The 27,973-nt window shown below is 53.5% G+C and overlaps 1 protein-coding gene across 1 annotated transcript in view; it reads left to right on the top strand.

Moving 5' to 3' along the window:
* Positions 1–27,973, top strand: part of LOC137378611 (filaggrin-2-like) — a 44,983-nt gene that overhangs the window by 1,108 nt on the left and 15,902 nt on the right. The window lies entirely within an intron of this gene.

Genomic DNA, 27,973 nt, shown 5'->3' with positions numbered 1-27,973 from the left:
CCCTCACTGCTACCATCCTCTCAACCCTCACTGCTACCATCCCCTCAACCCTCACTGCTACCATCCCCTCAACTCTCACTGCTACCATCCTCTCAACCCTCACTGCTACTATCCCCTCAACCCTCACTGCTACCATCCCCTCAACCCTCACTGCTACCATCCCCTCAACCCTCACTGCTACCATCCTCTCAACCCTCACTGCTACCATCCCCTCAACCCTCACTGCTACCATCCCCTCAACTCTCACTGCTACCATCCTCTCAACCCTCACTGCTACTATCCCCTCAACCCTCACTGCTACCATCCCCTCAACCCTCACTGCTACCATCCCCTCAACCCTCACTGCTACCATTTTCTCAACCCTCACTGCTACCATCCTCTCAACCCTCACTGCTACCATCCTCTCAACCCTCACTGCTACCATCCCCTCAATCCTCACTGCTACCATCCCCTCAACCCTCACTGCTACCATCCCCTCAACCCTCACTGCTACCATCCTCTCAACCCTCACTGCGACCATCCCCTCAACCCTCACTGCTACCATCCCCTAAACCCTCACTGCTACCATCCCCTCAACCCTCACTGCTACCATCCTCTCAACCCTCACTGCTACCATCCTCTCAACCCTCACTGCTACCATCCCCCAAACCCTCACTGCTACCATCCCCTCAACCCTCACTGCTACCATCCTCTCAACCCTCACTGCTACCATCCCCTCAACCCTCACTGCTACCATCCCCTCAACCCTCACTGCTACCATCCTCTCAACCCTCACTGCTACCATCCCCTCAACCCTCACTGCTACCATACCCTGAACCCTCACTGCTACCATCCCCTGAACCCTCACTGCTACCATCCTCTCAACCCTCACTGCTAACATCCCCTAAACCCTCACTGCTACACTGCTACCATCCCCTAAACCCTCACTGCTACCATCCCCTAAACCCTCACTGCTACCATCCCCTAAACCCTCACTGCTTCCATCCCCTCAACCCTCACTGCTACCATCGACTCAACCCTCACTGCTCCCATCCCCTCAACTCTCACTGCCACCATCCCCTCAACCCTCACTGCCACCATCCCCTAAACCCTCACTGCTACCATCCCCTCAACCCTCACTGCTACCATCCCCTCAACCCTCACTGCTACCATCCCCTCAACCCTCACTGCCAACATCCTCTCAACCCTCACTACCAGCATCCCCTAAACCCTCACTGCTACCATCCTCTCAACCCTCACTACCACCATCCCCTAAACCCTCACTGCTACCATCCCCTGAACCCTCACTGCTACCATCCCCTGAACCCTCACTGCTACCATGCCCTGAACCCTCACTGCTACCATCCCCTGAACCCTCACTGCTACCATCGTTTGAACCCTCACTGCTACCATCCCCTCAACCCTCACTGCTACCATCCCCTGAACCCTCACTGCTACCATCCCCTCAACCCTCACTGCTACCATCCCCTGAACCCTCACTGCTACCATCCCCTGAACCCTCACTGCTACCATCCTCTCAACCCTCACTGCTACCATCCCCTGAACCCTCACTGCTACCATCGCTTGACCCCTCACTGCTACCATCCCCTGAACCCTCACTGCTACCATCCCCTGAACCCTCACTGCTACCATCCCCTCAACCCTCACTGCTACCATCCCCTGAACCCTCACTGCTACCATCCCCTGAACCCTCACTGCTACCATCCCCTCAACCCTCACTGCTACCATCCCCTGAACCCTCACTGCTACCATCCTCTCAACCCTCACTGCTACCATCCCCTGAACCCTCACTGCTACCATCCCCTCAACCCTCACTGCTACCATCCCCTGAACCCTCACTGCTACCATCCCCTGAACCCTCACTGCTACCATCGCTTGAACCCTCACTGCTACCATCCCCTCAACCCTCACTGCTACCATCCCCTGAACCCTCACTGCTACCATCGCTTGAACCATCACTGCTTCCATCCCCTGAACCCTCACTGCTACCATCCCCTGAACCCTCACTGCTACCATCCCCTCAACCCTCACTGCTACCATCCCCTCAACCCTCACTGCTACCATCCCCTAAACCCTCACTGCTACCATCCCCTCAACCCTCACTGCTACCATCCTCTCAACCCTCACTGCTACCATCCTCTCAACCCTCACTGCTACCATCCCCTAAACCCTCACTGCTACCATCCCCTAAACCCTCACTGCTACCATCCCCTCAACCCTCACTGCTACCATCCTCTGAACCCTCACTGTTACCATCCCCTCTACCCTCACTGCTTCCATCCCCTCAACCCTCACTGCTACTATCCTCTCAACCCTCACTGCTACCATCCCCTCAACCCTCACTGCTACCATCCCCTAAACCCTCACTGCTACCATCCCCTCAACCCTCACTGCTACCATCCCCTCAACCCTCACTGCTACCATCCTCTCAACCCTCACTGCTACCATCCCCTCAACCCTCACTGCTACCATCCTCTCAACCCTCACTGCTACCATCCCCTCAACCCTCACTGCTACCATCCTCTCAACCCTCACTGCTACCATCCCCTCAACCCTCACTGCTAACATCCCCTGAACCCTCACTGCTACACTGCTACCATCCCCGAAACCCTCACTGCTTCCATCCCCTCAACCCTCACTGCTACCATCCTCTCAACCCTCACTGCTACCATCCTCTCAACCCTCACTGCTACCATCCCCTCAACCCTCACTGCTACCATCCCCTAAACCCTCACTGCTACCATCCCCTAAACCCTCACTGCTACCATCGACTCAACCCTCACTGCTCCCATCCCCTCAACCCTCACTGCTACCATCCCCTCAACCCTCACTGCTACCATCCCCTAAACCCTCACTGCTACCATCCCCTAAACCCTCACTGCTACCATCCCCTAAACCCTCACTGCTTCCATCCCCTCAACCCTCACTGCTACCATCCTCTCAACCCTCACTGCTACCATCCTCTCAACCCTCACTGCTACCATCCCCTCAACCCTCACTGCTACCATCCCCTAAACCCTCACTGCTTCCATCCCCTCAACCCTCACTGCTACCATCCCCTAAACCCTCACTGCTACCACCCCCTCAACCCTCACTGCTATCATCCCCTGAACTCTCACTGCTACCATCCCCTGAACTCTCACTGCTACCATCCCTGAACTCTCTCTGCTACCATCCCCTGAACCCTCACTGCTACCATCCCCTGAACCCTCACTGCTACCATCCCCTGAACCCTCACTGCTGCCATGCCCTGAAGCCTCACTGCTACCATGCCCTGAACCCTCACTGCTACCATCCCCTCAACCCTCACTGCTACCATCGCTTGAACCCTCACTGCTACCATCCCCTCAACCCTCACTGCTACCATCCCCTCAACCCTCACTGCTACCATCCCCTGAACTCTCACTGCTACCATCCCTGAACTCTCTCTGCTACCATCCCTGAACTCTCTCTGCTACCATCCCCTGAACCCTCACTGCTACCATGCCCTGAACCCTCACTGCTACCATCCCCTGATCCCTCACTGCTACCATGCCCTGAACCCTCACTGCTACCATGCCCTGAACCCTCACTGCTACCATCCCCTCAACCCTCACTGCTACCATCGCTTGAACCCTCACTGCTACCATCCCCTCAACCCTCACTGCTACCATCCCCTCAACCCTCACTGCTACCATCCCCTGAACCCTCACTGCTACCATCCCCTGAACCCTCACTGCTACCATCCCCTCAACCCTCACTGCTACCATCCCCTCAACCCTCACTGCTACCATCGCTTGAACCCTCACTGCTACCATCCCCTGAACCCTCACTGCTACCATCGCTTGAACCCTCACTGCTACCATCCCCTGAACCCTCACTGCTACCATCGCTTGAACCCTCACTGCTACCATCCCCTCAACCCTCACTGCTACCATCCTCTCAACCCTCACTACCACCATCCCCTAAACCCTCACTGCTACCATCCTCTCAACCCTCACTGCTACCATCCCCTCAACCCTCACTGCTAACATCCCCTAAACCCTCACTGCTACACTGCTACCATCCCCTAAACCCTCACTGCTACCATCGACTCAACCCTCACTGCTACCATCCCCTCAACCCTCACTGCCACCATCCTCTCAACCCTCACTGCTACCATCCCCTCAACCCTCACTGCTACCATCCTCTCAACCCTCACTGCTACCATCCCCTCAACCCTCACTGCTAACATCCCCTGAACCCTCACTGCTACACTGCTACCATCCCCTAAGCCCTCACTGCTTCCATCCCCTCAGCCCTCACTGCTACCATCCTCTCAACCCTCACTGCTACCATCCTCTCAACCCTCACTGCTACCATCGACTCAACCCTCACTGCTCCCATCCCCTCAACCCTCACTGCTACCATCCCCTCAACCCTCACTGCTACCATCCCCTAAACCCTCACTGCTACCATCCCCTAAACCCTCACTGCTACCATCCCCTAAACCCTCACTGCTTCCATCCCCTCAACCCTCACTGCTACCATCCTCTCAATCCTCACTGCTACCATCCTCTCAACCCTCACTGCTACCATCCCCTCAACCCTCACTGCTACCATCCCCTAAACCCTCACTGCTTCCATCCCCTCAACCCTCACTGCTTCCATCCCCTCAACCCTCACTGCTTCCATCCCCTCAACCCTCACTGCTACCATCCCCTCAACCCTCACTGCTACCATCCCCTGAACTCTCACTGCTACCATCCCCTGAACTCTCACTGCTACCATCCCTGAACTCTCTCTGCTACCATCCCTGAACTCTCTCTGCTACCATCCCCTCAACCCTCACTGCTACCATCCCCTAAACCCTCACTGCTACCATCCCCTAAACCCTCACTGCTACCATCCCCTAAACCCTCACTGCTTCCATCCCCTCAACCCTCACTGCTACCATCCTCTCAATCCTCACTGCTACCATCCTCTCAATCCTCACTGCTACCATCCTCTCAACCCTCACTGCTACCATCCCCTCAACCCTCACTGCTACCATCCCCTAAACCCTCACTGCTTCCATCCCCTCAACCCTCACTGCTTCCATCCCCTCAACCCTCACTGCTTCCATCCCCTCAACCCTCACTGCTACCATCCCCTCAACCCTCACTGCTACCATCCCCTGAACTCTCACTGCTACCATCCCCTCAACCCTCACTGCTACCATCCCCTAAACCCTCACTGCTACCATCGACTCAACCCTCACTGCTACCATCGACTCAACCCTCACTGCTACCATCCCCTCAACCCTCACTGCTACCATCCCCTCAACCCTCACTGCTACCATCCCCTAAACCCTCACTGCTACCATCCCCTAAACCCTCACTGCTACCATCCCCTAAACCCTCACTGCGACCATCCCCTAAACCCTCACTGCTTCCATCCCCTCAACCCTCACTGCTACCATCCCCTCAACCCTCACTGCTACCATCCCCTGAACTCTCTCTGCTACCATCCCCTGAACTCTCACTGCTACCATCCCCTGAACCCTCACTGCTACCATCCCCTGAACCCTCACTGCTACCATCCCCTCAACCCTCACTGCTACCATCCCCTCAACCCTCACTGCTACCATCCCCTGAACTCTCACTGCTACCATCCCCTGAACCCTCACTGCTACCATCCCCTCAACCCTCACTGCTACCATCCCCTCAACCCTCACTGCTACCATCCCCTCAACCCTCACTGCTACCATCCCCTGAACCCTCACTACTACCATTGCCTCAACCCTCACTGCTACCATCCCCGCAACCCTCACTGCTACCATCCCCTCAACCCTCACTGCTACCATCCCCTCAACCCTCACTGCTACCATCCCCGCAACCCTCACTGCTACCATCCCCTCAACCCTCACTGCCACCATCGCTTGAACCCTCACTACTACCATCCCCTCAACCCTCACTGCTACCATCCCCGCAACCCTCACTGCTACCATCCCCTCAACCCTCACTGCTACCGTCCCCGCAACCCTCACTGCTACCATCCCCTCAACCCTCACTGCTACCATCCCCTGAACCCTCACTACTACCATCCCCTCAACCCTCACTGCTACCATCCCCGCAACCCTCACTGCTACCATCCCCTCAACCCTCACTGCTACCATCCCCGCAACCCTCACTGCTACCATCCCCTCAACCCTCACTGCTACCATCCCCTGAACCCTCACTGCTACCATCGCTTGAACCCTCACTGCTACCATCCCCTCAACCCTCACTGCTACCATCCCCTCAACCCTTACTGCTACCATCCCCTCAACCCTCACTGCTATCATCCCCTCAACCCTCACTGCTACCATCGCCTGAACCCTCACTGCTACCATCCCCTCAAGCCTCACTGCTACCATCCCCTCAACCCTCACTGCTACCATCCCCTGAACCCTCACTGCTACCATCCCCTCAACCCTCACTGCTACCATCCCCTCAACCCTCACTGCTACCATCGACTCAACCCTCACTGCTCCCATCCCCTCAACTCTCACTGCCACCATCCCCTCAACCCTCACTGCTACCATCCCCTAAACCCTCACTGCTACCATCCCCTAAACCCTCACTGCTACCATCCCCTCAACCCTCACTGCTACCATCCCCTCAACCCTCACTGCTACCATCCCCTCAACCCTCACTGCCAACATCCTCTCAACCCTCACTACCAGCATCCCCTAAACCCTCACTGCTACCATCCTCTCAACCCTCACTACCACCATCCCCTAAACCCTCACTGCTACCATCCCCTGAACCCTCACTGCTACCATCCCCTGAACCCTCACTGCTACCATGCCCTGAACCCTCACTGCTACCATCCCCTGAACACTCACTGCTACCATCGTTTGAACCCTCACTGCTACCATCCCCTCAACCCTCACTGCTACCATCCCCTGAACCCTCACTGCTACCATCCCCTCAACCCTCACTGCTACCATCCCCTGAACCCTCACTGCTACCATCCCCTGAACCCTCACTGCTACCATCCTCTCAACCCTCACTGCTACCATCCCCTGAACCCTCACTGCTACCATCCCCTCAACCCTCACTGCTACCATCCTCTCAACCCTCACTGCTACCATCCTCTCAACCCTCACTGCTACCATCCCCTAAACCCTCACTGCTACCATCCCCTAAACCCTCACTGCTACCATCCCCTCAACCCTCACTGCTACCATCCTCTGAACCCTCACTGTTACCATCCCCTCTACCCTCACTGCTTCCATCCCCTCAACCCTCACTGCTACTATCCTCTCAACCCTCACTGCTACCATCCCCTCAACCCTCACTGCTACCATCCCCTAAACCCTCACTGCTACCATCCCCTCAACCCTCACTGCTACCATCCCCTCAACCCTCACTGCTACCATCCTCTCAACCCTCACTGCTACCATCCCCTCAACCCTCACTGCTACCATCCTCTCAACCCTCACTGCTACCATCCCCTCAACCCTCACTGCTACCATCCTCTCAACCCTCACTGCTACCATCCCCTCAACCCTCACTGCTAACATCCCCTGAACCCTCACTGCTACACTGCTACCATCCCCGAAACCCTCACTGCTTCCATCCCCTCAACCCTCACTGCTACCATCCTCTCAACCCTCACTGCTACCATCCTCTCAACCCTCACTGCTACCATCCCCTCAACCCTCACTGCTACCATCCCCTAAACCCTCACTGCTACCATCCCCTAAACCCTCACTGCTACCATCGACTCAACCCTCACTGCTCCCATCCCCTCAACCCTCACTGCTACCATCCCCTCAACCCTCACTGCTACCATCCCCTAAACCCTCACTGCTACCATCCCCTAAACCCTCACTGCTACCATCCCCTAAACCCTCACTGCTTCCATCCCCTCAACCCTCACTGCTACCATCCTCTCAACCCTCACTGCTACCATCCTCTCAACCCTCACTGCTACCATCCCCTCAACCCTCACTGCTACCATCCCCTAAACCCTCACTGCTTCCATCCCCTCAACCCTCACTGCTACCATCCCCTAAACCCTCACTGCTACCACCCCCTCAACCCTCACTGCTATCATCCCCTGAACTCTCACTGCTACCATCCCCTGAACTCTCACTGCTACCATCCCTGAACTCTCTCTGCTACCATCCCCTGAACCCTCACTGCTACCATCCCCTGAACCCTCACTGCTACCATCCCCTGAACCCTCACTGCTGCCATGCCCTGAAGCCTCACTGCTACCATGCCCTGAACCCTCACTGCTACCATCCCCTCAACCCTCACTGCTACCATCGCTTGAACCCTCACTGCTACCATCCCCTCAACCCTCACTGCTACCATCCCCTCAACCCTCACTGCTACCATCCCCTGAACTCTCACTGCTACCATCCCTGAACTCTCTCTGCTACCATCCCTGAACTCTCTCTGCTACCATCCCCTGAACCCTCACTGCTACCATGCCCTGAACCCTCACTGCTACCATCCCCTGATCCCTCACTGCTACCATGCCCTGAACCCTCACTGCTACCATGCCCTGAACCCTCACTGCTACCATCCCCTCAACCCTCACTGCTACCATCGCTTGAACCCTCACTGCTACCATCCCCTCAACCCTCACTGCTACCATCCCCTCAACCCTCACTGCTACCATCCCCTGAACCCTCACTGCTACCATCCCCTGAACCCTCACTGCTACCATCCCCTCAACCCTCACTGCTACCATCCCCTCAACCCTCACTGCTACCATCGCTTGAACCCTCACTGCTACCATCCCCTGAACCCTCACTGCTACCATCGCTTGAACCCTCACTGCTACCATCCCCTGAACCCTCACTGCTACCATCGCTTGAACCCTCACTGCTACCATCCCCTCAACCCTCACTGCTACCATCCTCTCAACCCTCACTACCACCATCCCCTAAACCCTCACTGCTACCATCCTCTCAACCCTCACTGCTACCATCCCCTAAACCCTCACTGCTACACTGCTACCATCCCCTAAACCCTCACTGCTACCATCGACTCAACCCTCACTGCTACCATCCCCTCAACCCTCACTGCCACCATCCTCTCAACCCTCACTGCTACCATCCCCTCAACCCTCACTGCTACCATCCTCTCAACCCTCACTGCTACCATCCCCTCAACCCTCACTGCTAACATCCCCTGAACCCTCACTGCTACACTGCTACCATCCCCTAAGCCCTCACTGCTTCCATCCCCTCAGCCCTCACTGCTACCATCCTCTCAACCCTCACTGCTACCATCCTCTCAACCCTCACTGCTACCATCGACTCAACCCTCACTGCTCCCATCCCCTCAACCCTCACTGCTACCATCCCCTCAACCCTCACTGCTACCATCCCCTAAACCCTCACTGCTACCATCCCCTAAACCCTCACTGCTACCATCCCCTAAACCCTCACTGCTTCCATCCCCTCAACCCTCACTGCTACCATCCTCTCAATCCTCACTGCTACCATCCTCTCAACCCTCACTGCTACCATCCCCTCAACCCTCACTGCTACCATCCCCTAAACCCTCACTGCTTCCATCCCCTCAACCCTCACTGCTTCCATCCCCTCAACCCTCACTGCTTCCATCCCCTCAACCCTCACTGCTACCATCCCCTCAACCCTCACTGCTACCATCCCCTGAACTCTCACTGCTACCATCCCCTGAACTCTCACTGCTACCATCCCTGAACTCTCTCTGCTACCATCCCTGAACTCTCTCTGCTACCATCCCCTCAACCCTCACTGCTACCATCCCCTAAACCCTCACTGCTACCATCCCCTAAACCCTCACTGCTACCATCCCCTAAACCCTCACTGCTTCCATCCCCTCAACCCTCACTGCTACCATCCTCTCAATCCTCACTGCTACCATCCTCTCAATCCTCACTGCTACCATCCTCTCAACCCTCACTGCTACCATCCCCTCAACCCTCACTGCTACCATCCCCTAAACCCTCACTGCTTCCATCCCCTCAACCCTCACTGCTTCCATCCCCTCAACCCTCACTGCTTCCATCCCCTCAACCCTCACTGCTACCATCCCCTCAACCCTCACTGCTACCATCCCCTGAACTCTCACTGCTACCATCCCCTCAACCCTCACTGCTACCATCCCCTAAACCCTCACTGCTACCATCGACTCAACCCTCACTGCTACCATCGACTCAACCCTCACTGCTACCATCCCCTCAACCCTCACTGCTACCATCCCCTCAACCCTCACTGCTACCATCCCCTAAACCCTCACTGCTACCATCCCCTAAACCCTCACTGCTACCATCCCCTAAACCCTCACTGCGACCATCCCCTAAACCCTCACTGCTTCCATCCCCTCAACCCTCACTGCTACCATCCCCTCAACCCTCACTGCTACCATCCCCTGAACTCTCTCTGCTACCATCCCCTGAACTCTCACTGCTACCATCCCCTGAACCCTCACTGCTACCATCCCCTGAACCCTCACTGCTACCATCCCCTCAACCCTCACTGCTACCATCCCCTCAACCCTCACTGCTACCATCCCCTGAACTCTCACTGCTACCATCCCCTGAACCCTCACTGCTACCATCCCCTCAACCCTCACTGCTACCATCCCCTCAACCCTCACTGCTACCATCCCCTCAACCCTCACTGCTACCATCCCCTGAACCCTCACTACTACCATTGCCTCAACCCTCACTGCTACCATCCCCGCAACCCTCACTGCTACCATCCCCTCAACCCTCACTGCTACCATCCCCTCAACCCTCACTGCTACCATCCCCGCAACCCTCACTGCTACCATCCCCTCAACCCTCACTGCCACCATCGCTTGAACCCTCACTACTACCATCCCCTCAACCCTCACTGCTACCATCCCCGCAACCCTCACTGCTACCATCCCCTCAACCCTCACTGCTACCGTCCCCGCAACCCTCACTGCTACCATCCCCTCAACCCTCACTGCTACCATCCCCTGAACCCTCACTACTACCATCCCCTCAACCCTCACTGCTACCATCCCCGCAACCCTCACTGCTACCATCCCCTCAACCCTCACTGCTACCATCCCCGCAACCCTCACTGCTACCATCCCCTCAACCCTCACTGCTACCATCCCCTGAACCCTCACTGCTACCATCGCTTGAACCCTCACTGCTACCATCCCCTCAACCCTCACTGCTACCATCCCCTCAACCCTTACTGCTACCATCCCCTCAACCCTCACTGCTATCATCCCCTCAACCCTCACTGCTACCATCGCCTGAACCCTCACTGCTACCATCCCCTCAAGCCTCACTGCTACCATCCCCTCAACCCTCACTGCTACCATCCCCTGAACCCTCACTGCTACCATCCCCTCAACCCTCACTGCTACCATCCCCTCAACCCTCACTGCTACCATCGACTCAACCCTCACTGCTCCCATCCCCTCAACTCTCACTGCCACCATCCCCTCAACCCTCACTGCTACCATCCCCTAAACCCTCACTGCTACCATCCCCTAAACCCTCACTGCTACCATCCCCTCAACCCTCACTGCTACCATCCCCTCAACCCTCACTGCTACCATCCCCTCAACCCTCACTGCCAACATCCTCTCAACCCTCACTACCAGCATCCCCTAAACCCTCACTGCTACCATCCTCTCAACCCTCACTACCACCATCCCCTAAACCCTCACTGCTACCATCCCCTGAACCCTCACTGCTACCATCCCCTGAACCCTCACTGCTACCATGCCCTGAACCCTCACTGCTACCATCCCCTGAACACTCACTGCTACCATCGTTTGAACCCTCACTGCTACCATCCCCTCAACCCTCACTGCTACCATCCCCTGAACCCTCACTGCTACCATCCCCTCAACCCTCACTGCTACCATCCCCTGAACCCTCACTGCTACCATCCCCTGAACCCTCACTGCTACCATCCTCTCAACCCTCACTGCTACCATCCCCTGAACCCTCACTGCTACCATCGCTTGAACCCTCACTGCTACCATCCCCTAAACCCTCACTGCTTCCATCCCCTCAGCCCTTATGCTACCATCCTCTCAACCCTCACTGCTACCATCCTCTCAACCCTCACTGCTACCATCCTCTCAACCCTCACTGCTACCATCCCCTCAACCCTCACTGCTACCATCCCCTAAACCCTCACTGCTACCATCCCCTAAACCCTCACTGCTACCATCGACTCAACCCTCACTGCTCCCATCCCCTCAACCCTCACTGCTACCATCCCCTCAACCCTCACTGCTACCATCCCCTAAACCCTCACTGCTACCATCCCCTAAACCCTCACTGCTACCATCCCCTAAACCCTCACTGCTTCCATCCCCTCAACCCTCACTGCTACCATCCTCTCAACCCTCACTGCTACCATCCTCTCAACCCTCACTGCTACCATCCCCTCAACCCTCACTGCTACCATCCCCTAAACCCTCACTGCTTCCATCCCCTCAACCCTCACTGCTTCCATCCCCTCAACCCTCACTGCTACCATCCCCTCAACCCTCACTGCTACCATCCCCTGAACTCTCACTGCTACCATCCCCTGAACTCTCACTGCTACCATCCCTGAACTCTCTCTGCTACCATCCCTGAACTCTCTCTGCTACCATCCCCTGAACCCTCACTGCTACCATGCCCTGAACCCTCACTGCTACCATCCCCTGATCCCTCACTGCTACCATGCCCTGAACCCTCACTGCTACCATGCCCTGAACCCTCACTGCTACCATCCCCTCAACCCTCACTGCTACCATCGCTTGAACCCTCACTGCTACCATCCCCTCAACCCTCACTGCTACCATCCCCTCAACCCTCACTGCTACCATCCCCTGAACCCTCACTGCTACCATCCCCTGAACCCTCACTGCTACCATCCCCTCAACCCTCACTGCTACCATCCCCTCAACCCTCACTGCTACCATCGCTTGAACCCTCACTGCTACCATCCCCTGAACCCTCACTGCTACCATCGCTTGAACCCTCACTGCTACCATCCCCTGAACCCTCACTGCTACCATCGCTTGAACCCTCACTGCTACCATCCCCTCAACCCTCACTGCTACCATCCTCTCAACCCTCACTACCACCATCCCCTAAACCCTCACTGCTACCATCCTCTCAACCCTCACTGCTACCATCCCCTCAACCCTCACTGCTAACATCCCCTAAACCCTCACTGCTACACTGTTACCATCCCCTAAACCCTCACTGCTACCATCGACTCAACCCTCACTGCTACCATCGACTCAACCCTCACTGCTACCATCCCCTCAACCCTCACTGCTACCATCCCCTCAACCCTCACTGCTACCATCCCCTAAACCCTCACTGCTACCATCCCCTAAACCCTCACTGCTACCATCCCCTAAACCCTCACTGCGACCATCCCCTAAACCCTCACTGCTTCCATCCCCTCAACCCTCACTGCTACCATCCCCTCAACCCTCACTGCTACCATCCCCTGAACTCTCTCTGCTACCATCCCCTGAACTCTCACTGCTACCATCCCCTGAACCCTCACTGCTACCATCCCCTCAACCCTCACTGCTACCATCCCCTCAACCCTCACTGCTACCATCCCCTGAACTCTCTCTGCTACCATCCCCTGAACCCTCACTGCTACCATCCCCTGAACTCTCTCTGCTACCATCCCCTGAACTCTCTCTGCTACCATCCCCTCAACCCTCACTGCTACCATCCCCTCAACCCTCACTGCTACCATCCCCTGAACTCTCTCTGCTACCATCCCCTGAACTCTCACTGCTACCATCCCCTGAACCCTCACTGCTACCATCCCCTGAACCCTCACTGCTACCATCCCCTCAACCCTCACTGCTACCATCCCCTCAACCCTCACTGCTACCATCCCCTGAACTCTCACTGCTACCATCCCCTGAACTCTCACTGCTACCATCCCCTGAACCCTCACTGCTACCATCCCCTCAACCCTCACTGCTACCATCCCCTCAACCCTCACTGCTACCATCCCCTCAACCCTCACTGCTACCATCCCCTGAACCCTCACTACTACCATTGCCTCAACCCTCACTGCTACCATCCCCGCAACCCTCACTGCTACCATCCCCTCAACCCTCACTGCTACCATCCCCTCAACCCTCACTGCTACCATCCCCGCAACCCTCACTGCTACCATCCCCTCAACCCTCACTGCCACCATCGCTTGAACCCTCACTACTACCATCCCCTCAACCCTCACTGCTACCATCCCCGCAACCCTCACTGCTACCATCCCCTCAACCCTCACTGCTACCGTCCCCGCAACCCTCACTGCTACCATCCCCTCAACCCTCACTGCTACCATCCCCTGAACCCTCACTACTACCATCCCCTCAACCCTCACTGCTACCATCCCCGCAACCCTCACTGCTACCATCCCCTCAACCCTCACTGCTACCATCCCCGCAACCCTCACTGCTACCATCCCCTCAACCCTCACTGCTACCATCCCCTGAACCCTCACTGCTACCATCGCTTGAACCCTCACTGCTACCATCCCCTCAACCCTCACTGCTACCATCCCCTCAACCCTTACTGCTACCATCCCCTCAACCCTCACTGCTATCATCCCCTCAACCCTCACTGCTACCATCGCCTGAACCCTCACTGCTACCATCCCCTCAAGCCTCACTGCTACCATCCCCTCAACCCTCACTGCTACCATCCCCTGAACCCTCACTGCTACCATCCCCTCAACCCTCACTGCTACCATCCCCTCAACCCTCACTGCTACCATCGACTCAACCCTCACTGCTCCCATCCCCTCAACTCTCACTGCCACCATCCCCTCAACCCTCACTGCTACCATCCCCTAAACCCTCACTGCTACCATCCCCTAAACCCTCACTGCTACCATCCCCTCAACCCTCACTGCTACCATCCCCTCAACCCTCACTGCTACCATCCCCTCAACCCTCACTGCCAACATCCTCTCAACCCTCACTACCAGCATCCCCTAAACCCTCACTGCTACCATCCTCTCAACCCTCACTACCACCATCCCCTAAACCCTCACTGCTACCATCCCCTGAACCCTCACTGCTACCATCCCCTGAACCCTCACTGCTACCATGCCCTGAACCCTCACTGCTACCATCCCCTGAACACTCACTGCTACCATCGTTTGAACCCTCACTGCTACCATCCCCTCAACCCTCACTGCTACCATCCCCTGAACCCTCACTGCTACCATCCCCTCAACCCTCACTGCTACCATCCCCTGAACCCTCACTGCTACCATCCCCTGAACCCTCACTGCTACCATCCTCTCAACCCTCACTGCTACCATCCCCTGAACCCTCACTGCTACCATCGCTTGAACCCTCACTGCTACCATCCCCTAAACCCTCACTGCTTCCATCCCCTCAGCCCTTATGCTACCATCCTCTCAACCCTCACTGCTACCATCCTCTCAACCCTCACTGCTACCATCCTCTCAACCCTCACTGCTACCATCCCCTCAACCCTCACTGCTACCATCCCCTAAACCCTCACTGCTACCATCCCCTAAACCCTCACTGCTACCATCGACTCAACCCTCACTGCTCCCATCCCCTCAACCCTCACTGCTACCATCCCCTCAACCCTCACTGCTACCATCCCCTAAACCCTCACTGCTACCATCCCCTAAACCCTCACTGCTACCATCCCCTAAACCCTCACTGCTTCCATCCCCTCAACCCTCACTGCTACCATCCTCTCAACCCTCACTGCTACCATCCTCTCAACCCTCACTGCTACCATCCCCTCAACCCTCACTGCTACCATCCCCTAAACCCTCACTGCTTCCATCCCCTCAACCCTCACTGCTTCCATCCCCTCAACCCTCACTGCTACCATCCCCTCAACCCTCACTGCTACCATCCCCTGAACTCTCACTGCTACCATCCCCTGAACTCTCACTGCTACCATCCCTGAACTCTCTCTGCTACCATCCCTGAACTCTCTCTGCTACCATCCCCTGAACCCTCACTGCTACCATGCCCTGAACCCTCACTGCTACCATCCCCTGATCCCTCACTGCTACCATGCCCTGAACCCTCACTGCTACCATGCCCTGAACCCTCACTGCTACCATCCCCTCAACCCTCACTGCTACCATCGCTTGAACCCTCACTGCTACCATCCCCTCAACCCTCACTGCTACCATCCCCTCAACCCTCACTGCTACCATCCCCTGAACCCTCACTGCTACCATCCCCTGAACCCTCACTGCTACCATCCCCTCAACCCTCACTGCTACCATCCCCTCAACCCTCACTGCTACCATCGCTTGAACCCTCACTGCTACCATCCCCTGAACCCTCACTGCTACCATCGCTTGAACCCTCACTGCTACCATCCCCTGAACCCTCACTGCTACCATCGCTTGAACCCTCACTGCTACCATCCCCTCAACCCTCACTGCTACCATCCTCTCAACCCTCACTACCACCATCCCCTAAACCCTCACTGCTACCATCCTCTCAACCCTCACTGCTACCAACCCCTCAACCCTCACTGCTAATATCCCCTAAACCCTCACTGCTACACTGTTACCATCCCCTAAACCCTCACTGCTACCATCGACTCAACCCTCACTGCTACCATCGACTCAACCCTCACTGCTACCATCCCCTCAACCCTCACTGCTACCATCCCCTCAACCCTCACTGCTACCATCCCCTAAACCCTCACTGCTACCATCCCCTAAACCCTCACTGCTACCATCCCCTAAACCCTCACTGCGACCATCCCCTAAACCCTCACTGCTTCCATCCCCTCAACCCTCACTGCTACCATCCCCTCAACCCTCACTGCTACCATCCCCTGAACTCTCTCTGCTACCATCCCCTGAACTCTCACTGCTACCATCCCCTGAACCCTCACTGCTACCATCCCCTCAACCCTCACTGCTACCATCCCCTCAACCCTCACTGCTACCATCCCCTGAACTCTCTCTGCTACCATCCCCTGAACCCTCACTGCTACCATCCCCTGAACTCTCTCTGCTACCATCCCCTGAACTCTCTCTGCTACCATCCCCTCAACCCTCACTGCTACCATCCCCTCAACCCTCACTGCTACCATCCCCTGAACTCTCTCTGCTACCATCCCCTGAACTCTCACTGCTACCATCCCCTGAACCCTCACTGCTACCATCCCCTCAACCCTCACTGCTACCATCCCCTCAACCCTCACTGCTACCATCCCCTCAACCCTCACTGCTACCATCCCCTGAACCCTCACTACTACCATTGCCTCAACCCTCACTGCTACCATCCCCGCAACCCTCACTGCTACCATCCCCTCAACCCTCACTGCTACCATCCCCTCAACCCTCACTGCTACCATCCCCGCAACCCTCACTGCTACCATCCCCTCAACCCTCACTGCCACCATCGCTTGAACCCTCACTACTACCATCCCCTCAACCCTCACTGCTACCATCCCCGCAACCCTCACTGCTACCATCCCCTCAACCCTCACTGCTACCGTCCCCGCAACCCTCACTGCTACCATCCCCTCAACCCTCACTGCTACCATCCCCTGAACCCTCACTACTACCATCCCCTCAACCCTCACTGCTACCATCCCCGCAACCCTCACTGCTACCATCCCCTCAACCCTCACTGCTACCATCCCCGCAACCCTCACTGCTACCATCCCCTCAACCCTCACTGCTACCATCCCCTGAACCCTCACTGCTACCATCGCTTGAACCCTCACTGCTACCATCCCCTCAACCCTCACTGCTACCATCCCCTCAACCCTTACTGCTACCATCCCCTCAACCCTCACTGCTATCATCCCCTCAACCCTCACTGCTACCATCGCCTGAACCCTCACTGCTACCATCCCCTCAAGCCTCACTGCTACCATCCCCTCAACCCTCACTGCTACCATCCCCTGAACCCTCACTGCTACCATCCCCTCAACCCTCACTGCTACCATCCCCTCAACCCTCACTGCTACCATCGACTCAACCCTCACTGCTCCCATCCCCTCAACTCTCACTGCCACCATCCCCTCAACCCTCACTGCTACCATCCCCTAAACCCTCACTGCTACCATCCCCTAAACCCTCACTGCTACCATCCCCTCAACCCTCACTGCTACCATCCCCTCAACCCTCACTGCTACCATCCCCTCAACCCTCACTGCCAACATCCTCTCAACCCTCACTACCAGCATCCCCTAAACCCTCACTGCTACCATCCTCTCAACCCTCACTACCACCATCCCCTAAACCCTCACTGCTACCATCCCCTGAACCCTCACTGCTACCATGCCCTGAACCCTCACTGCTACCATCCCCTGAACACTCACTGCTACCATCGTTTGAACCCTCACTGCTACCATCCCCTCAACCCTCACTGCTACCATCCCCTGAACCCTCACTGCTACCATCCCCTCAACCCTCACTGCTACCATCCCCTGAACCCTCACTGCTACCATCCTCTCAACCCTCACTACCACCATCCCCTAAACCCTCACTGCTACCATCCCCTGAACCCTCACTGCTACCATGCCCTGAACCCTCACTGCTACCATCCCCTGAACACTCACTGCTACCATCGTTTGAACCCTCACTGCTACCATCCCCTCAACCCTCACTGCTACCATCCCCTGAACCCTCACTGCTACCATCCCCTCAACCCTCACTGCTACCATCCCCTGAACCCTCACTGCTACCATCCCCTGAACCCTCACTGCTACCATCCTCTCAACCCTCACTGCTACCATCCCCTGAACCCTCACTGCTACCATCGCTTGAACCCTCACTGCTACCATCCCCTGAACCCTCACTGCTACCATCCCCTGAACCCTCACTGCTACCATCCCCTCAACCCTCACTGCTACCATCCCCTGAACCCTCACTGCTACCATCCCCTGAACCCTCACTGCTACCATCCCCTCAACCCTCACTGCTACCATCCCCTGAACCCTCACTGCTACCATCCTCTCAACCCTCACTGCTACCATCCCCTGAACCCTCACTGCTACCATCGCTTGAACCCTCACTGCTACCATACCCTCAACCCTCACTGCTACCATCCCCTGAACCCTCACTGCTACCATCGCTTGAACCCTCACTGCTACCATCCCCTCAACCCTCACTGCTACCATCCCCTGAACCCTGACTGCTACCATCGCTTGAACCCTCACTGCTTCCATCCCCTGAACCCTCACTGCTACCATCCTCTGAACCCTCACTGCTACCATCCCCTCAACCCTCACTGCTACCATCCCCTCAACCCTCACTGCTACCATCCTCTCAACCCTCACTGCTACCATCCTCTCAACCCTCACTGCTACCATCCCCTAAACCCTCACTGCTACCATCCCCTAAACCCTCACTGCTACCATCCCCTCAACCCTCACTGCTACCATCCTCTGAACCCTCACTGTTACCATCCCCTCAACCCTCACTGCTTCCATCCCCTCAACCCTCACTGCTACTATCCTCTCAACCCTCACTGCTACCATCCCCTCAACCCTCACTGCTACCATCCTCTAAACCCTCACTGCTACCATCCCCTAAACCCTCACTGCTACCATCCCCTCAACCCTCACTGCTACCATCCTCTCAACCCTCACTGCTACCATCCCCTCAACCCTCACTGCTACCATCCTCTCAACCCTCACTGCTACCATCCCCTCAACCCTCACTGCTACCATCCTCTCAACCCTCACTGCTACCATCCCCTCAACCCTCACTGCTAACATCCCCTGAACCCTCACTGCTACACTGCTACCATCCCCTAAACCCTCACTGCTTCCATCCCCTCAACCCTCACTGCTACCATCCTCTCAACCCTCACTGCTACCATCCTCTCAACCCTCACTGCTACCACCCCCTCAACCCTCACTGCTATCATCCCCTGAACTCTCACTGCTACCATCCCCTGAACTCTCACTGCTACCATCCCTGAACTCTCTCTGCTACCATCCCCTGAACCCTCACTGCTACCATCCCCTGAACCCTCACTGCTACCATCCCCTGAACCCTCACTGCTGCCATGCCCTGAACCCTCACTGCTACCATGCCCTGAACCCTCACTGCTACCATCCCCTCAACCCTCACTGCTACCATCGCTTGAACCCTCACTGCTACCATCCCCTCAACCCTCACTGCTACCATCCCCTCAACCCTCACTGCTACCATCCCCTGAACCCTCACTGCTACCATCCCCTGAACCCTCACTGCTACCATCCCCTCAACCCTCAATGCTACCATCGCTTGAACCCTCACTGCTACCATCCCCTGAACCCTCACTGCTACCATCGCTTGAACCCTCACTGCTACCATCCCCTCAACCCTCACTGCCACCATCCTCTCAACCCTCACTGCTACCATCCCCTCAACCCTCACTGCTACCATCCTCTCAACCCTCACTGCTACCATCCCCTCAACCCTCACTGCTAACATCCCCTGAACCCTCACTGCTACACTGCTACCATCCCCTAAACCCTCACTGCTACCATCCCCTGAACCCTCACTGCTACCATCCCCTCAAGCCTCTCTGCTATCATCCCCTCAGCCCTCACTGCTACCATCCCCTCATCAACCTTCACTGCTACCATCCCCTGAACCCTCACTGCTACCATCCCCTCAGCCCTCACTGCTTCCATCCCCCGAACCCTCTCTTCTTTCTGCCCCCAAACCCTCGCTGGTCCCATCCCCTGAAATACTATAACAAAAACAAGAAATGCTGGAATCACTCAGCAGGTCTGGCAGCATTTGTGGAAAGAGAAGCAGAGTTAACATTTCGGGTCAGTGACCCTTCTTCAGAACTGACAAATATTAGAAAAGTCACAGATTATAAGCAAGTGAGGTGGGGGTGGGGCAAGAGATAACAAAGGCGAAGGTGCAGATTGGACCTGGCCACATCGCTGACCAAAAGGTCACGGAGCAAAGGCAAACAATATGTTAATGGTGTGTTGAAAGACAAAGCATTAGTACAGATTAGGTGTGAATACACTGAATATTGAACAGCAGCAAGTGCAAACCTGAAAAAAATAGTGGGTAAGCAAACTGAACAAACTAAGATGAAATGAAATAAATGCAAAAAAAGATAGTAAAAAATGTAAAAAAGAATGTAAAAAAAAGGAAGAAAAAATAACTAAAAATGAAAGTAAAATGGGGGGCTGTCATGCTCTGAAATTATTGAACTCAATGTTCAGTCCGGCAGGCTGTAGTGTGCCTAATTGGTAGATGAGATGCTGTTCCTCGAGCTTGCTTTGATGTTCACTGGAACACTGCAGCAATCCCAGGACAGAGATGTGAGCATGAGAGCAGGGGGGAGTGTTGAAATGGCAAGCAACCGGAAGCTCAGGGTCCTGCTTGCGGAGATGTTCCGCAAAGCGGTCACCCAGTCTGCGCTTGGTCTCCCCAATGTAGAGGAGACCACACTGTGAGCAGCGAATACAGTATACTACATTGAAAGAAGTACAAGTAAATCGCTGCTTCACCTGAAAGGAGTGTTTGGGGCCTGGGATAGTGAGGAGAGAGGAGGTAAATGGGCAGGTATTACATCTCCTGCGATTGCAGGGGAAGGTGCCCTGGGACGGGGCCGAGGTGGTGGGGGTAATGGAGGAGTGGACGTTCCTGGAACAGAGGCCCAACCAGTCCCCATCCACCACCACCCTCCTCCGCCTGGCTGAACTTGTTCTCACATTGAACATTGAGTTCAATAATTTCAGAGCATGACAGACCCCCATTTTACTTTCATTTTTAGTTATTTTTTCTTCCTTTTTTTAACATTCTTTTTTACATTTTTTACTATCTTTTTTTGCATTTATTTCATTTCATCTTAGTTTGTTCAGTTTGCTTACCCACTGTTTTTTTCAGGTTTTTTTTCAGGTTTGCACTTGCTGCTGTTCAATATTCAGTGTATTCACACCTAATCTGTACTAATGCTTTGTCTTTCAACACACCATTAACATATTGTTTGCCTTTGCTCCATGACCTTTTGGTCAGCTATGTGGCCAGGTCCAATCTGCACCTTCTCCTTTGTTATCTCTTGCCCCACCCCCACCTCACTTGCTTATAATCTGTGACTTTTATAATATTTGTCAGTTCCGAAGAAGGGTCATTGACCCGAAACGTTAACTCTGCTTCTCTTTCCACAGATGCTGCCAGACCTGCTGAGTGATTCCAGCATTTCTTGTTTTTGTTTCAGATTTCCAGCATCCGCAGTATTTTGCTTTTATTTTAGCCCTGAAATACTATGTTATGTTCAAATCTGGAGTCTTTCTCTGCCACCCTGCAGAACCTCTGTCTCTTTCCCTCCATGTTTAACGCATAGCCCCATCAGTTTCTTTAATCCCTGTCTTGTTTCCTTCTTGCATCTTATCATTTCTCTCACTCTCAGTCCCTCTTTTTCTCTCTGTCTCTCCATTCATTTTCTGAGACCGGCACAGTTTAAAATGCAGCGGCAGCGGGTAGGAGCGAGACTGAGTGAGACCGGCACGTTTAAAAGTGCAGCGGCAGCAGGAATGAGCAAGACTGAGTGAGACCGGCAGAGTTTAAAAGTGCAGCTTTGCAGGAAGGAATGAGACTGAGTGAGACTGGCACAGTTTAAAAGTGCAGCGGAAAGGAGCGAGACTGAGCGAGACCGGCAGAGTTTAGAAGTGCAGCGGCAGCAGGAAGGAGAGAGACTGAGCGAGACCGGCAGAGTTTAAAAGAGCAGCAGGGAGGAGCGAGACTGAGCGAGACCGGCAGAGTTTAAAAGTGCAGCGGCAGCAGGAAGGAGCGAGACTGAGCGATACCGGCAGAGTTTAAAAGAGCAGCGGCAGCGCGCCGGAGTTTTGAAAAAAAGAAGTGACATCACAGGAGAGCTGCAAGGTGATTGGTTGTTGAGACACTGCTGTTAGGGAATACCTCTAAATAGGTGGTTAAGTATCTCAGGTAAGAAAAGTTTAAAGTTTATTTCAAATATAGTAAGTATTTTTTTTTAGGGAGTTCTGTAGTAACGAGGACCAGGGAAGAAGGGCCCTCGAGTAACTGATATTATTGGACATTTTTAAGATCTTCCAGAAGGTTTAATATAATTTAAAGTTAAGTCACGGCGGGAGAGCTCCTTGTGGCTCCATGTCGGAAGCCGGGAACATTTCCAGTGCCCGGGACCAGCATGTGTGCAAGAAATGTCTCCAGCTGCCGCTCCTGGAAGCTCGGGTTTCAGAGCTGGAGTGGCAGCTGGAGACACTGTGGAGCATCCACGAGGCGGAGAGTATCGTGGATAGCAGGTATAGAGAGGTGGTCACACAGCAGGCTCAGACCCCACAGGCAGGAAGGGAATGGGTGACCATCAGGCAGAGCAAGAGGACTGGGCAGGCAGTTCAGGAATCTCCTGTGGCTATTCCCCTGCAAAACAGATATACTGCTTTGGATACTGTTGGGGGGGAATGGCCTCTCAGGGGAAAGCAGCAACAGCTCAATTTGTTGCATCACGCTTGGCTCTGCTGCACAGGGGAGGAGTAAAAAGTGTGGGAATGCAATAGTTATAGGGGATTCAATTGTAACGGGAATAGATAGGAGTTTCTGTGGCCGCAAAAGAGTCAAAAAGTTGTACAGCTTAGAAACAGGCCCTTCGGCCCACCGTGTCCATGCCGACCATAATGCCCATCTATACTAATGCCACTTGCCTGCATTAATTCCATATCTCTCTATGCCTTGCTCATTCAAGTACCTGTCCAGACGCCTCTTAAATGTCGCTACTGTTGCTGTCTCCACCACCTCCTCAGGCAGCTCTTTCCAGATACCCACAATTCTTTGTGTGAAAAATTTACCCCTTTGATCCCCTTTAAACCTCCTCCCTCTCACCTTAACTCTATGCCCTCTAGGTTTAGTCACCCCTACCATGGGAAACAGACTCTGGCTATCTACGCCTCTCATAATTTTATACACCTCTATCATGTCCCCTCTCAGCCTCCTTCGCTCCAGGGAAAACAGACCCAGCCTACCCAATCTCTCTTTCTAACTAAAGCCCTCAAAACCAGGCAACATCCTTGTGAATCTTTTCTGGACTCTCTCGAGCTTAATCACATCTTTCCTGTAGTGCGGCGACCAGAACTGCACACAGTACTCCAAACGCGGCCTAACCAACGTTATGTACAACTGTAACATGACGTCCCAACTCTTGTACTCAATGCCTCGGCCAATGAAGGCAAGCATGCCATATGCCTTCTTCACCTCCCTGTCTACCTGTGTTACCACTTTCAGGGAACTATGTACTTGCACCCCAAGGTCTCTCTGCTCAACAACAGTCCCCAGGACACTGCCATTCACTGTACATGTCCTGCCCTGGTTTAACTTCCCAAAATGCATCACTTCACACTTGTCTGCGTTAAATTCCACTTGCCAATCCCTTGCCCACTTTCCCAGTTTATCTATATCCTGTTGTAACCTTAGAAACCTTCTTCACTGTCCACTATATCACCAGAGTTTAAATGTGCAGCGGCAGTGGGTAGGAGTGAGACTGGCAGAGTTTAAAAGTGCAACAGCAGGGGGTAGGAGCGAGACTGAGTGAGACCGGCAGAGTTTAAGAGTGCAGCGGCAGCAGGAAGGAGCGAGACTGAGTGAGACCGGCAGAGTTTAAAAGTGCAGCGGGAAAGAAACTCCAGGATGGTATGTTGCCTCCCTGGTGCTAGGGTCAAGGATGTCTCCGAGCGGTTACAGGACAGTCTGAAGGGGGAGGGTGAACAGCCAGTGGTTGTGGTACGCATTGGTACATAGGTAAAAAAAAAGGATGAGGTCCTAAAAGCAGAGTATAGGGAGCTAGGAAGTAAGTTGAAAAGTGGGACCTCAAAGATAGTGATCTCAGGATTACTACCAGTGCCACGTGCTAGTCACAGTAGAAATGGCAGGATATATCAGATGAATATGTGGTTGAAGAGATGGTGTGAGGGGGAGGGTTTCAAATTCCTGGGGCATTGGGACCGGTTCTGGGGGGAGGTGGGACCAGTACAAACTGGACGGGTTACACCTGGGCAGGACCGGGACTGATGTCCTAGGGGGAGTATTTGCTAGAGTGGTTGGGGAGGGTTTAAACTAAAATGGCAGGGGGATGGGAACCTTTGCAAGTAGTCAGAGGAGCGGGGATCAAAGACAAGAACAAAAGACAGTAAGGGGAATAAGAAAAGTGATAGGCAGAGAAATCAAGGGCCAGAATCAAACAGGGCCACAGTGAAAAATAGTGGGTAGGGGACAAGTAATGTTAAAAAGACAAGCCTTAAGGCTTTGTGCCTTAACGCGCGGAGCATTAGCAATAAAGTGGATGAATTAATCGTGCAAATAGATGTAAATGGGTATGATATAGTCAGGATTACGGAGACATGGCTGCAAGGTGACCAGGGATGGGAAATGAACATCCAGGGATATTCAGTATTTAGGAAGGACAGACAAAAAGCAAAAGGCGGTGGAGTTGCATTGCTGGTTAAAGAGGAAGTTAACGCAATAGTGAGGAAAGATATTAGCTCTGGCGATGTGGAATCTGTATGGATAGAGCTGAGAAACACTAAGGGGCAAAAAATGTTAGTGGGAATTGCATATAGACCCCCAAACTGTAGTGGTGATGTTGGGAATGGCTTCAAACAGGAAATTAGAGATGCATGCGATAAAGGAACATCTGTAATTATGGGTGACGTTAATCTGCATATAGATTGGGCAAATCAAATTAGTCACAATACCGTAGAGGAGGAATTCTTGGAGTGTATACAGGATGGTTTTTTGGACCAATACGTTGAGGAACCAACTAGAGAACAGGCCATCCTAGACTGGGTATTGTGTAATGAGAGAGGAATAATTGACAATCTAGTTGTGCGAGACCCCTTGGGGACGAGCGACCATAATATGATAGAATTCTTCATCAAGATGGAGAGTGACATAGTTGATTCTGAGACAAGGGTCCTGAATCTTAGTAAAGGAAATTACAAAGGTATGAGGCGCGAGTTGGCCATGATGGATTGGGAAACGATGCTTAAAGGGATGACGGTGGATAGGCAATGGCAAACATTTAAAGAGCGCATGGATGAACTGCAGCAATTGTTTATCTCATCTCTGTTTGGTGCAAAAGTAAAACTGGAAAGGTAGTCAAACATGGCTTACAGGGGAAATTAGAGATAGCATTAGATCCAAGGAAGAGGCTTATAAATTTGTCAGGAAAAACAACAGACCTGAGGATTGGGAGCAGTTTAGAATTCAGCAAAGGAGGACCAAGGGATTGATTAAGAAGGGGAAAATAGAGTGCAAGAGTAAGCTTGCGGGGAAACATAAAAACTGACTGTAAAAGTTTCTATAGGTATGTGAAGAGAAAAAGATTGGTGAAGACAAATGTAGGTCCCTTACAGTCAGAAACAGGGGAATTTATTATGGGGAACAAAGAAATGGCTGACCAAGTAAATGCATACTTTGGTTCTGTCTTTACAAAGGAGGACACAAATATCATACCAGAAATGTTGGGGAACACAGGGCTTAGTGAGAGAGAGGAACTGAAAGAAATCAGTATTAGTAGAGGAATAGTGCTGGGGAAATTGATGGGATTGAAGGCCGATAAATCCCCAGGGCCTGATGGTCTTTATCCCAGAGTACTTAAGAAAGTGGCCCGAAAAATAGTGGATGCATTGGTGGTCATCTTCCAAGAATCTATAGGCTCTGGAACAGTTCCTACAAATTGGAGGGTAACTAATGTAACCCCACAATTTAAAATGGGAGGTAGAGAGAAAGCAGGGAATTATAGACCAGTCAGCCTGACGTCGGTAATGGGGAAAATTCTGGAGTCCATTATCAAAGATTTTATAGCAGAGTACTTAGAGAACAGTGGTAGAATCGGGCAGAGTCAGCATGGATTTACGAAAGGGAAATCATGCTTGACAAATCTACTAGAATTCTTCGAGGATGTAACTAGTAGAGTTGATGAGGGGGAGCCAGCAGATGTGGTTTATTTGGACTTTCAGAAGGCTTTCGACAAAGTCCCACATTAGAGATTAGCATGTAAAATTAAAGCGCATGGGATTGCGGGTAGTGTATTACGAGGGATAGAAAGTTGGTTGGCGGACAGGAAACAAAGAGTAGGGATAAATGGGTCTTTTTCCGAATGGCAGGCAGTGACTAGTGGGGTACTGCAGGGATCGGTGCTAGGATCCCAGCTATTCACAATATACATTAATGATTTAGATGAGGGAACTAAATGTAATATCTCCAAATTTGCAGATGATACAAAACTGGGTGGAGGAGTTGTGAGGAGTTGTGAGGAGGATGCAGAGAGGCTTCAGGGTGATTTGGACAAGTTGAATGAGTGGGCTAATGCATGGCAGATGCAGTATAATGTGGATAAATGTGAGGTTATCTATTTTGATAGCAAAAACAGGAAGGCAGATTATTATCTGAACGGCTGTAAACTGAGAGAGGGGAATATGCAACGAGACCTGGGTGTTCTCGTACACCAGTCACTGAAGGCAAGCAAAAACAAGAAATGCTGGATTCACTCAGCAGGTCTGGCAGCATCTGTGGAAAGAGAAGCAGAGTTAACGTTTCGGGTCAGTGACCCTTCTTCGGAACTGACAAATATTAGAAAAGTCACAGATTATAAACAAGTGAGGTGGGTGTTGGGCAAGAGATAACAAAGGAGAAGGTGCAGATTGGACCAGGCCACATAGCTGACCAAAAGGTCACGGAGCAAAGGCAAACAATATGTTAATGGTGTGTTGAAAGACAAAGCATTAGTACAGATTAGGTGTGAATATACTGAATATTGAACAGCAGCAAGTGCAAACCTGAAAAACAACCTGAAAAAAACAGTGGGTAAGCAAACTGAACAAACTAAGATGAAATGAAATAAATGCAAAAAAAGATTGTAAAAAATGTAAAAACGAATGTAAAAAAAAAAAGGAAGAAAAAATAACTAAAAATGACTAAAAATGAAAGTAAAGTGGGGGGCTGTCATGCTCTGAAATTATTGAACTCAATGTTCAGTCCGGCAGGCTGTAGTGTGCC

Source organism: Heterodontus francisci, chromosome 17 (genome assembly GCF_036365525.1).
Source record: "Heterodontus francisci isolate sHetFra1 chromosome 17, sHetFra1.hap1, whole genome shotgun sequence".
In the NCBI taxonomy this organism is placed as follows: Eukaryota; Metazoa; Chordata; class Chondrichthyes; order Heterodontiformes; family Heterodontidae; genus Heterodontus; species Heterodontus francisci.
The sequence above is the reverse complement of the archived record's forward strand: the minus strand, read 5'-3'. Positions and strand labels throughout refer to the sequence as shown.